A 12,431-nucleotide genomic window follows, 5' to 3' on the forward strand; every position below is an offset into this window, starting at 1 on the left:
GACAACCACACTACAGCCCCTTCAAATTATGCCAGGTGCATATCCTAGCCCTTATATGTATCCTAACCCTTATATGTTTCATTTTCCGAGTCCTATGCCAGGTTGGAATGCATGGCTAAGTGCATCTCCTTTCCCGATGACTCCGATTCAACCGGCGATATATAGGCTATCGTTACAAGAGGGATCGCACGAGGCACTAATGGGGAGCTCATCCCATTACCAATCCCCATTACCTTATAGGATTCAAACACCTCCGCCGTAAGTGACGCAAACACCTCCACATTTGTATTCTATCAAGGTGGGTTATCCTCCCAACATTCACAACCAGAACAACCACAACCCCTGTCGGAGCAACCATAACCCCTGTCGGAGCAACCATAACCCTCGTCGGAGCAACCACAACCCCCGCCAGAAGCTGAACCAAGGAGGAATCCAGCACGTAACTGTCGACCAACCCCATGTGGCACTGATTCTGACAGGCACATACATTGATTTTTTAATATATTTGTACAAATTGTTTTTATATTGTTTCATTTAATAAAATAAAAGTTGTTTTGAATATTTTAATAGTAAATTATTTTTATATTTTGTCTTATTTAATAAAATAAAAGTTCTTTTGAATAATGCAATAGAAATAATGCAACATAGTTTCATTTAAGTAATTATCAACTATTTCGATTTGGACATATTTGAATAGTATGACCTGAGTTCCTACCCCATCCACACAACTTCTGTTGGTTCGTTCTTTCCTGAATATTCATATTATTACGTATTCTACTCGAGCAAGGTCGAGCTTTTGGTTTGCAATACAATTCTCTATTCGGTAACAACTTAAACGGAGCAAGCTATACGACGACCACTTACGTTCATCTGGGACCGGTAGAAATACGTGTCTCCACACATTGTACATGTATTCTATTTTGTACACTTCGTCGACATAGCTTATGGGATCCAAACAGAGCTTCTGACAAGCTGCAATTGCATGAGTGCATGGATAACGAAATGCGTCAAACGTCCCACAGTCGCAAGTCTTATTTCTCAGGTATACACGATATTACCCGTTGCTAATACTGTGGTTCGGTCTGTCAAACTCTGTCACACAAAACCATAGGTTGTCACGATTGTGACACACTGTGTGCATAGTGTTGGCCTGCGCCTTCGCCTTGTTAATTTCTTGTAATACCTTCTGGCACCATACATGGCCTCATTACATTTGGCCTTTATAACTCACTGCTCACTTTGAAAATAATGCCGCCAAACGAAAATATGTGTCTTACACAATCGAGGTTATCGTTAGAGGAAGCATTCATTTTAGAACAGAATTTATGCATTCAGCCATGTTTGAGATCATATGACTATATCGTAGGCCGCCATCGTATGTTTGTGTCCACTGATCGAAAGGTATGTTACAGAGGTAGTCTGCGCCTTGTTCGTTAACTGACCGCAAAATCGCCATCATCTCATGAAAATAGTCCTTATTGATTTCGTACCCTGCCAATATAAGTTGATGGGGAAAATTACATACCACTCTTCCATTCAGAATAAATTGAATATTACAAATGAAATTATATTAATAGAGATTAAATACCCATGTTGGTCACTTGTCATTGTTCAATGGTAGACCGATATTACCCTAGTAGTTGGACGCAACAGGTCTTAGACAATACTGATAGTGTGTATGATCTCATAGGCTTCCTTGTCGTTCAATTACGGCTAGTATTTCAGTGCCTCGATCTGATATAACGCAGATATCAAGTTGGGGGCAGACATGTCTCCTGAACCTAAAAAGAGAGAAATCCCAGTCATCACCTGACTCTCCTAGTGTTATTGCAAATGCAATTGGAAGGATTCTCCCACCGTCATCCTGTGCCACAGCTAGCAATAGCCAATGGATATATCTACCATATATAAAGGTATCGTCAATTTGTACCAATAGCTTGCAATACACAAATGTGTCCTGACATCGTTGAAAGCTCCAGAAAAAACACTTGAACACTTGGCATCCACGGAGCAATCGGTCGTTGTAGTACGCAGGGCCTGTTTCATGGTCTATTATGCAACTTGGGATGTACCTCTCCAGCACCTGACACCACTGCCACTCCTCATTGTATGAAGTGTTTCACCCACTATACATCTTTTCCAATGCCGTCTACTTAGCTATTCAAGCCTTGCGATAAGAGGGCGTGTACCTCAATTGTTACGAATATTAACAATTAAGATCAACACAGAAGTCTTGGGATCTACTTTCGCCATCGGTAGTATTAAGCTAGCTATCATATCTAAATCGATGATCTTGTGAAACACTTGTCAACGAAGTATGTTAAATAATGCAACATTAAGTAATAACAATATTATTCAAAAACCATAAACACCTAGTGATACTATACCGGCAACACGGGTATGTGGACCTTTGTACTTTTTTATCTCCCACAAGCCTATTTTTTTCCTAACCGAAGCCATGATTTTCCATGAATATGTATCGTCTTGCATTGTACACTTGGCCTCGAACTTTTCATGATGCTATGTTGTTACAATAAACCAAGAAAACTATTATTACTGGAAAACTCTTTACCAACTTCCAATTCACTCGAATCTAATGACGAACTTGTACGGTCACACCTTCTGTGTGGTAGATCTAGAAGCTCTAACACATCATCTGCCGATAGATCAAGATTCTGCAATGTGCTAAAGGCGAGTACACCTTGAATCGCAGATATTCTTCTTCTTCATCTAAACCCCCTTCACCATCTTCAGGTTCGATTGAAGCAGGTTCTGGTTCAGAAAATAATGTAACTTCTACACCATCGAGGCTAGGCTCTCGAGGTGGATCCACATCAGACTCATCATCCAACCCACTATCATCTACAACGTACGAGGTCCCCTCGCCGGTAGACATCATAGGGAGTACATCATCCTTTCTTGTGGACGTTTCGTAACGTCCCCAATTAGATATGGATTTCCAACCACTAGAAGTTGATGTCATTCCCCAGTATGTATTTCCAGCATCGAACATCGACCCACCGAGGTGCATGTCCCATCCACTAATCGAGTGTCGTGCAGGAGTTGTGTATTCTATACTGCCACCAACCACGGGCGCTTCCGTGTTCTGCATCCCACTAATGAAGTGTCGGGTAGTGGTCGTGTATTCCTCTCGAACAATAGTAGATGTTGAAGTCACAAATGCTTCATTTGGCGATGAAAAATGTACATATAACTCAATATAAGGTGATCCACTAGCGAGATGAGTCTGCACCATCACCTGCAAGCTACGACCACCTTTGATATCAAATGAGTCATATGTCACAGGATCAACCGAAGCACAAAATTGATACTTAATAGACGAAACTCTCATTAGCATCGTTCCGAAGATTTTGCGCTTAAGTCTTTTACGAAGTTTTGTCAAATCTATGTTCTGGTTAAAAACCAGTCGCATTGTGTTCTCCGATAAAAAAATAACGCCATTCTCGGTGTCACGGACCTTACCATCATAGTAAATAACAACACTAATACGTTCACTCATCTTCAATTTCTATTCTGCTTAGCCTCTCTAATTTTTCTTGTTGTAACTTTTGCACCATGAGAATGAAATTTGACTCATTTATAACCTAAGGTCAAACAGGAACTACTGTAGAAAAAAAGTCCACGTGGGAGCTTTCTCGGTAATTTTGCTGACAATGCATCCTACTTGAAGTGTTTTTGACACTATTTTTTAGAACCGTCTTCTCAAAATTATTTTTCAGGAACTATTGTAGAAAAAGAGCGTCCACGTGGGAGTTTTTTTCAGTAATTTTGCTAACAGTGCATCCTGCTTGAAGCGTTTTTGCAACTATTTTTTCAGAACCGTATTTTCAAAATTATTTTTTTAGGAACTACTGTAGAAAAAGAGTGTCCACGTGGGAACTTTTGTAGTAATTTTGCTGATAGTGCATCTTACTTGAAGCATTTTTGACATTATCTTTTCAGAATCGTCTCCTCAAAATTAATTTTTCTAAAACTACTATAAAAAAACAAAATCCCTCTTGTCAATATAATTTTTTCTAAACACTTAACCTAAACAAAAAATTATTTTTAAAAAAACTAAACCCTAATTTAATTAATTTTCTTAAAAACTAGAAACCTTAATTTAATTAATTAATTTAAAACCCCTAAAACCTAATTTAATTAATTTTTAAAAAAAACACTAAACCTTGATTTATTTTTAAAAATTTTTAAGCCCTAAATAAATAAAACCCTAAATTAATTTAGCAAAACGCTAACACTACAACCCTAAAGCCCTAAACTCACAAACCCTAGACACTAAACATGCAAATAGCCCTAACCCTAGAAAAACAATAGCTAAAACGTGTCCCTAAGGAGCGATGTTGCCACATCAGCAAAGCGCATCCACGTCAGTGCGTTTGTGCTGATATGGCAAAATCGCTCCCTCAAGGACATGATTTGCTGAAATTTCTCCCTAAAACGCTTCTATGTGGATGCATTTTATAGTTTTCGGACTATTCCGGTAAATAATAATAAAAAAGCTCATTTTCATAAATAAAGTTAGAAATGGACCTTTATTGATAAAATGATGTAGTGTAAAGAAAAAAAAAAAGAAGCTAAATAAATAAACAGAGAGTTTTAACCCAATGGCATCGACATTGCGACCTAATGTGGGGAAATGAAAGAGTAGATATAGTACAACATGGAAGATTGCCAGATCTTTAATCATCAATTATTTAAAAGCAATGAGACCCACCTTTTCCCATTTTTGAAAATGATAACACTTCACTTGCCATTTCATGTTGGCCCTAGCTGCTGCCTACTGTTAGACACCTCAGGCCTCCCTGTACTATATACTATACTCCTCCTTCATTTACTTTTTACTTTATAATTTGAAAAATAAAAAAACTGAATACTTTAGAATTAGTTAAAGGCTTCTTTAATTTATTTAAATGGGATATTATTAATGTTTTCAAATAAAATATAAAATTTTGAGTTAATAAAAAATATTAAATATAAACAAATTTGTTATATATATATAAAAGGGTAAACTTCACTCAAAATCGCAAATAATTAGTAAGTTTATGTTTTGATTATTTAACTCAAAAAGTTTTTAAGTAAGTCATTGAGTTGCTCGGTGTTGTATAATTTCTGTTTCCATCGCCTGCACCAAATAAAAGCTCTCATTCCCTTTCTTCTTTACAATTCAGTTTACAAATCTCTGAGCCAAAATCCAGATAGATTTCTTTTCCGACCTCTGATCCTAGTTGTCAGGTGGGTTTGGATCTAAGTTATGCTCTTCTACTCATTGATAAATACTGATACACCATAATGATCATTGAATCGTCACTTAAAACTTGATAACCATATTAAAAAGAAAATTTAACAATCCTATTATTTAAATAAAAACTTTCAAATAATTTATTACTATTCTAGAGTTTTAAAATTGAGTTATCACTAATAGTTTAATATAATTTAAATAATAATGATATTGATTGAATTCCTCCTGAAACGGGCTGAGAAAAGACTGTTGAACTCCACTGGAAGCAACTGACAACTTCTCTTCAAGTGGGGAAGTCGTACATTCTTTAACTAAGAAATTTATATGATATTAATTTTTAATATATTAATGGAAGACGCAAAAATAGTAACGGATCAACAAGTTGACCAGTACAATATTTCATTCCTTTATAGGTTAGCTTTACTTCACACCCTAACCTTATTTTCTCTCTCCTTTTCACATGGACACAAAAGAAGCTATTTAGCCACAGTTTCCATCTTGCAAATACTCAGTTTCGTGATCCAAACAAGAATACTAGTTGCTTGATTTTATATATTCTTGGTTTAATTTATTCCCTTGCTTTGCTGTTTCTTCTTCTCAATGGCCAGTGATCTGTTCGGTTTTTTTTTTCTTTTTATTGGTAATCTCCATATAGATTTTCAGGTTTGTAGGGTAGATCAGTTAGATCTATATGCTGAAACACTCATTGAGCACTTCAAACTCTTCAACTGTAATTGGTATTACATATATATATTTGCTGTAGAAGGAAGTGTTTTTGTGGTTGAATTTTAGTCTTTTTTTTGTTTGATTGAATTAGGGTTTTCTCCCTAGGGTATATTTTAATTCTCTTCTAGACTATGTTCTACTCCATGCAAACTAGTTTAAAATACATCCCAACTTTGCCTGTTGCAAAGTGCCTTTAGATTCTAATCCCAATAATGAAGGATCAGTCGTTGTTTGCAAATGTAGCATCATCAAGATTCACATCCAACGTCGTATGTATGTATATATATATATGTATAGTTTGGGCCTGAGAATCTTGATGATGCTGCATTGGCAATGAATGGCTATGGCGGAACATTGAAACGATTCCTTTCCGTTCCATATTCCAATCAGGGTACAAAATATGCTTGTTAATTCAGGGTTTAACCTTTATTTTTACTTGTTAATTCAGGGTTTATGTTGTTGTCAATTGAGTACGATTTTGATGGGAGATGGATAGAATGGACAGCTTATAGTAAAGATATTAGATTCCTTGCACTGCAAATTATAGTTGGTGGTCCTTTCTGTTCAGTTGTCGATCATGCTGTTCACTGCCCCAATGTTCATTACAACTTTTAATTGCTGTTCCAGGTGATCATCAGATTCCCTTTCGTACTATTAAACAAGCAAATAATGAATAAGATATATGAGTTCATGGTGAGCGTTGGAAATACACAGGTATTTCCAATTTTTAAAACTCTTTCAATATATTTGTACCATCGTACTTATACTCATGTATTACAAAGTAAACCAAATTTTGAGTCGAGGCATAATTTGTTTTCCTTCACTGATTGGTACTCTTTAGCTTATCTGCTTTCATCTTTGTAATCCTATGTTTGGTTTGTATATATGTATATGCTATGTTTTTAAACGTTTTGTACATACATCTTGCACACACACATATGTATAACAGTACATATTACATAAATATATTTTATACCACTTTACACGTAGTAAGGCATCATTACAATAGACCTCACAAAAGACCCTATATTTGTACTCTGAAAGGTCATGAAAGAGATCTCTCCTGTCCACCTTTTTTATTCACCTTCCTCGTGGGAGAAAGCACCAAGCTTTCAACTTTCTCCATATCATCCGCTGTGTGCTGTATCCTAAATAAGATGAACTGATATTTTACCATCAATTTAATTTTGCATCAACACTTCAAGTTCAAATATTGAAATATTTCAGACTTTCATTCTGTTAGAAAAATAAATAATAAAAATTGCAACAATAAAAAAATAAAATAAAATAAGTAAAATATGATAGCTTTCAAGCGTATAGAACATTCTTCTTAAGCCTTTTACATGACTCTAATATATAATAAATCTCTCAGCACTCTAAACAGAATAGTAAAAATGACTAATAGAAATGTCATTTTATATAAACATCTAATATGTATATCTTTTCACAAGATACTCTTTCATAGGGATATATCTTTTAATAAGATATACTTTCATAAGATTGTGTTGTTTTACAAAATAACTTTAATAAAATTATGTCTTTATAAGACAATTTTATGAACAAGAGTTACATCTTTAGAACACAATTATTCATTAATAATTATAATTTATTAGAAATTTCTAAATAATAAAACATTATTACCTAACCATTAACACATTCAACCCTTTTTAAGTAATTATTTTATTTTGCACTTTGTCTGAATAGACATCAACTTATAGGAAGATTGCTGATAAAATGATCTGTCATATTGAAATAATGCCATGACCGATCTGATGGAAACAAATTTTGGGTTTGAGTTGGATCATCTCCCCTTTTGAGGATGCACTCCAAGCGATTGAAGATGAAATCATACCCTTGTTTTATTAGTTTCTGCATATGGATTTTTTTAGATACATGTCATGCTCTATCTCGGATGAGACTGCTGTTATTAATTGTGCTACTTAACATGTTGCTATCAGTGTTTGCAAAGGATAAGATAATATGTATTCCTGGTTTAAAGTAAACATTACACTGTTTTCAGGATTTTGATTTATCAAGAAATTAATTACTGCATGATCGGCTGATATTAGAAGGCTGGAACTCTTCCAATATTGGGTGCTTTTCATGTTGTTATACTACCTAAGAATGTCTCTCATTTGCCTTCAGAATAATTATAAATGAATGGATGATCCTCTCTAAGAATGTCTCTCATTTGCCTTTAGAATAATAATAAATGAATGGATGATCCTCTCTAACTTGGTGATGCATAATGGACTATGATGACTTTCCATTTAACCTTCTATGCTGAGGTATAATGGATGATGATGATGACTTTCCATTATCTTGCAAAGATCTACATTTAGAAGAATTTCAGATATATGAAGAATATGTATGTGACAGTTGATCCTATCTCGTGAAATTAACTATGAAAAAAATATATATACGCTAGCTACTTGTTATAGTTAATTTCTCAGCTATTAGTATCTTTTTCCTTACTATCTAGTTACAAAATCTTTTAATTTGATGATGAATGTTAAAAAATTTGAATTTTTGAGTTATTTGTCATGTTTATGTTTTGAGTTATTCATCCCTTAATTAAATTCGCACTAATTAAGTCCCTATCTTTAATTAAAATAAACAATTAAACTCCTCCATTAACGATTTTCGTCATTGATCACGTTGACCGTTAAATTAATTGATAGATCAATCAGATGTGACACGTGGTAATTTTTAGTTTAATCCAATATTTTTTCCATAAAAATGATTAAAAAATCATTAATAAAATTAATAAAAAATCATAAAAAAATTAATAAAAAATCATAAAAATTACCAAAAAATAATATATATTAAAAATATATTAAAATTGATATAAACTTGTAAAAAATAAAAATTCTAATAAATTATGAAAATTTTATAAAATTAATGAAACAGGTTTAAAATATTTAAAATTTTATAAAAACGTATTAAAATTCTAAAAATATCTTAAAGATCATAAAAATTATAAATATATATAAGTATTAAAATTGATATAAACTTATAAAAATTATAAAAAAAAATTCTCAAAAACTTCAACTAGACCGGACTAGTGTCACAGGGCTAGACCTTTCGTCTCGCAATCCATGCGGCCTTAGGTGATCCGTTCGTCCAAACTCGCCCAAGTCAGCCTTTAACTCTAGTGAGGATTCTTTAAGAACTCCTCCAAGGCACCAATTGAAGAGCGAAAGCGATTTATGCCAAAAGAAGAACAACAAAGAACAACAGAAAGAGCGCTCGCAAAGTGTTTGAGTAAATGCTCTCAATTCTCTTATTCACAAAGAATAATGAAACAATGAATGAAATGAGTACAATGAGGGGGAGCCTCTCTATTTATAGTTGAGCTCCCCCAAAATCGACGGTCAAGATACATTTACATCGACGGATGAGATTTAACCATATCCCTTAATTTTAGGGATTTACAGGATAAGCCTTATCAAATCTAATCTAATCTTTACAAGATATGATTCCCTCTATCTTCTAAGATTAGTTACCATATTAGTCTAAGTTGTCATCTTTTCATTATCGGGCCAACCAGGCTTCAATCTGACAGGCTTGTCCAATAGTTCTTTGAATCGGGCCAGTTCTCGTAGACCAAATGATCCCCATCTAAGTAATAGACCTCCATTGGATGCATTTGGTGCGATGGTTACGGGCTTTGAACTACGGCCCGTGACATTCTCCCCCACCCATTCTCGCAACGTCCTCATTGCGACTTCCGAATGGCACTGACTTGATTCGCCTCGGTCTCGTCTCAACGCCTTAGCCTTTCTCTTCCTTCAGGACTTTTGCTTCGGCTTACGTCGCTTCTTCACTCGAACCGTCCTACTCGTTTGTACATCTCGATGACAAGAATTTATGTCACTCTCTTGTCCACATTCTAACTCTGCTCGAACAGAATCCTCTTGATTCACCACACTTGGCTTCGCTTTGCCCACAGTCTCTCGGCCTCTTTGCTCAAGAACTTCGAAAGGGCCCTTACGTTCTTGCCAAGTCAACAAGTTAGAATGCAAAAAACAGTGTTCGGAATGTACCTTTGCATTTACTCTGTTCAACTGTCTCACATGCATCACTTCTTTTTCCTTGAAGTTCGATGCACCACCCACCTCTCCCATAGGTGGAAGCCTTGTCGATGACTCGGCCAACTCCGAGGCTTTACTCAACTTGAGCCTCACTGGTCCCAACTTCACTGTTTTCATCGCAACTCTTTCCTCTAAGTCCGATGACAAACTCACCTCTTCCTTAGGTGAAAGTCCCTCCGATGACTCACCAAGCTCAGACGTTGCCTTTCTTTTGACTCCGGCTTGCTTTGGACAGTTCCGCAACTCATGCGGACCACGACACAAGAAGCACTTTACTCGCTTCTTTACCCTCTTGGCTTCGGCTTTTCCCTTGCTCGAACCAAGCTTCTTGGGCTCCTTGTCTGCTCCATCGTTCCCCTCAATGACAGACTTTCTCGGACACTTCCGCAACTTATGCAGACCATGACATAAGAAGCACTCTTCTGGCTTCTTCTCGCTTTCGGCCTCCTTGGCTTCGACACCCCTTGCGCTCGAACCAAGTACCAAGGCCTTACCCACCGGCTTCTCCTTAAGCGCGAATTTCTTCAGACATTTCTTTAACATGTGTGGACCGTCGCAAAGAAAGCATTTTAGCTGGTCCCTTTTCCTCTTGGGTTTCTTCTTCCCAACTCGTGGTTTCCCATTACCACTATTGTCGCCGTTGCCATTGCAATCAACAATATCTTCCTTGTGATCCATTTCACATACGCCCCTTTCCTCGGACTTGGAAGACCCAAGCTTGTCTTTCCCTAGACCAAGCTTGACCATAGACTCAACTTCATGACTTCCGACAGCTTTTGGACACCTCTTTGTTCCACCTTCTGTCTGACCCACGGCTTCAATCCATTCTGAAAAGCAAGCAATGCCTCTCTTTCGGTCACCTCTGAAACTTGGAGCATGAGTTCCTTGAACTCTCGAACATACTCCCCCACTGTGCCCCGTTGTGTTATCCCTTGCAACTTTGCCCGAGCTTCTTCCTCGGCAAACTCTGGGTAAAACTGTCCCTTCAACTCGCATTGGAACCCTTGCCACATTTCAATCTCATCTTGCCTTTTATCTGTGGTCCTGCCTCGCCACCATAAAAGCGCAATGTCAGTAAGAAACATTGAAGCAGTATTTACCTTAACCGCATCATCCACGATGCCTTTGGCACGGAAGTAGTGTTCCATCCTCCACAAAAAATTATCCACATCGTATGCAGAACTTGTCCCCACAAACTCTTTCGGCTTTGGGACATCCTCGTTACTGAGTGCTACACTTGACACTCCATTCCCCACGACTGCTCGGCACAAGGCCAGCTCTCCCTCGAGCTCCTCTATTCTTGTGCTCAAAGCCCTCGTCGTGGCCATTGTTTCCTCCTTCAAAGCCATCATCATGGCCTCGAGAGTATTGTTTCTCTCTGTCAGCTTCTTCCTTTGGGAATCTAGCAACTCTCACACGTTATCTCTTTGGGAAGTGAGACACGTGGTAACAAAGTCTCTGGACTACTCCCTCAAGTCATCAATCTTTCCCCAAGCGCATTGTCTGACTCTTTTGCGTCCTCTATGGACTCCTCAAGTTTACCCACGCGTTCCTCAACAACCGACAACATCTCCCTCAAAGAATTCCTCGCCCACCTTTGTTCGAATTCTTCTCTCTACATCCCAACGGTGCCTTCGAACCAACTCGAATATCACTTGGTTTAAAACATGGCTCGGATACCACTTGTCTCGCAATCCGTACAGCCTTAAGCAATCCGTTCGTCCAAACTCACCCAAGTCAACCTTTAACTCAAGTGAGGATTCTTTAAGAACTCCTCCAAGGCACCAATTGAAGAGCGGAAGTGATTTATGCCAAAAGAAGAACAACAAAGAACAACAGAAAGAGCGCTCGCAAATTGTTTGAGTAAATGCTCTCAATTCTCTTATTCAAAAAGAGTAATGAAACAATGAATGGGGTGAGTACAACTGAGGGGGAGCCTCTCTATTTATAGTTAAGCTCCCCCAAAACCGACGGTCAAGATACATTTACATCGACGGATGAGATTTAACCATATCCCTTAATTTTAGGGATTTACAAGATAAGCCTTATCAAATCTAATCTAATCTTTACAAGATATGATTCCCTCTATCTTCTAAGATTAGTTACCATATTAGCCTAAGTTGCCATCTTTTCATTATCGGGCCAACCAGGCTTCAATCAGACAGGCTTGTCCAATAGCTCTTTGAATCGGGCCAGTTCTCGTAGACCAAATTATCCCCATCTAAGTAATAGACCTCCATTGGATGCATTTGGTGCGATGGTCACGGGCTTTGAACTGCGGCCAGTGACACTAGCCAGTTGGATCGATTAGACCAAAATCGATAAGGGTATCGATCCGAAGAAAGCCGTTA

The sequence above is a fragment of the Gossypium hirsutum genome, chromosome D04, assembly GCF_007990345.1.
Source record: "Gossypium hirsutum isolate 1008001.06 chromosome D04, Gossypium_hirsutum_v2.1, whole genome shotgun sequence".
NCBI classification, from domain to species: domain Eukaryota; kingdom Viridiplantae; phylum Streptophyta; class Magnoliopsida; order Malvales; family Malvaceae; genus Gossypium; species Gossypium hirsutum.